Below are 1,020 nucleotides of genomic sequence, written 5' to 3' on the forward strand. Positions count from 1 at the left end.
GCCTCTGCCCGGCTGTTAAATCCCCCCAGGGCTGGGGACTCGACCCCTTCCCTGGGCAGCCCCTTCCAGTGCCTGACAGCCCCAAGGGGAAGGAATTGTTCCCCATGGCCAACCTCACCCTGCCCTGGCACAACTTGAGGCCGTTGCCCCTCATCCCATCTCCCCTTCCCTGGGAGCAGAGCCCGATCCCCCCGGCTCCCCCCTCCTCTCAGGCAGTTGTAGGGAGCGATGAGGGCTCCCCTCAGCCTCCTCTGCTCCAGGCTGAACCCCCCCAGCTCCCCCAGCCGCTCCCCAGCAGCCTGGGGCTCCAGACCCCTCCCCAGCTCCGCTGCCCTTCTCTGGACACGCTCCAGCCCCCCCAGGTCCTTCGGGGAGGGAGGGGCCCAACCCTGACCCCAGCATTCGAGGGGCGGCCCCCCCAGTGCCCAGCACAGGGGCACGCTCCCTGCCCTGCTCCTGCTGGCCACACCAGTACTGATATTTTAACCCCTCTCTGCGCCGTGGGAAGGGGTGGGGGTCCTGGCCCCTCCCCAATACCATATGCACCAGCCCAGTGATGCTCTTCTTGCTGCAGATATCGGGGTCCAGCCCCTGTCCCCGTGTCCCTGCATCCCCGCCCGTGGTCCAGCTGCGAGAGGATGCTCTGGCTGGGTGCTCCACCATTAAACCATCGCTCGAATCTCGTTTTGCTGTGCAAATCCTGAGCGGTGCCGCACGGAGGGAGGGAAACACAAATCAAAGACGCTCAGGAGTACAAAGGCTGAGAAAAGGGAGGGGAGAAAAAGAAATAACCCCCAAAAACCCAACCAAGAATGGCAACTGTGCCACCCGCTCAGCGGGACAGCAGCCGGGCTGCTCGGGGGGCACGGGGCCTGGATTTGCAGCCAATCCCCCCCCATCAAGGCACGGTGCATGCGGGAGCCTGCGGCAGCTGCTTCTTCGCAGGAGCCCCGGGAGGCTCCCAGGGGTGGAGGGCACGGGCAGAGGGGTGGGGGCCGGGTTGGGGGGGTCACGCGTCCC

At 66.1% G+C, this 1,020-nt stretch overlaps 1 protein-coding gene across 1 annotated transcript in view; it reads left to right on the forward strand.

Moving 5' to 3' along the window:
- Positions 1-1,020, forward strand: part of LAMTOR5 (late endosomal/lysosomal adaptor, MAPK and MTOR activator 5) — a 4,071-nt gene that overhangs the window by 1,341 nt on the left and 1,710 nt on the right. The gene's annotated exons all lie outside the window — the stretch shown is intronic.

The sequence above is a fragment of the Egretta garzetta genome, unplaced genomic scaffold (assembly GCF_000687185.1).
Source record: "Egretta garzetta isolate BGI_Z169 unplaced genomic scaffold, ASM68718v1 scaffold688, whole genome shotgun sequence".
In the NCBI taxonomy this organism is placed as follows: domain Eukaryota; kingdom Metazoa; phylum Chordata; class Aves; order Pelecaniformes; family Ardeidae; genus Egretta; species Egretta garzetta.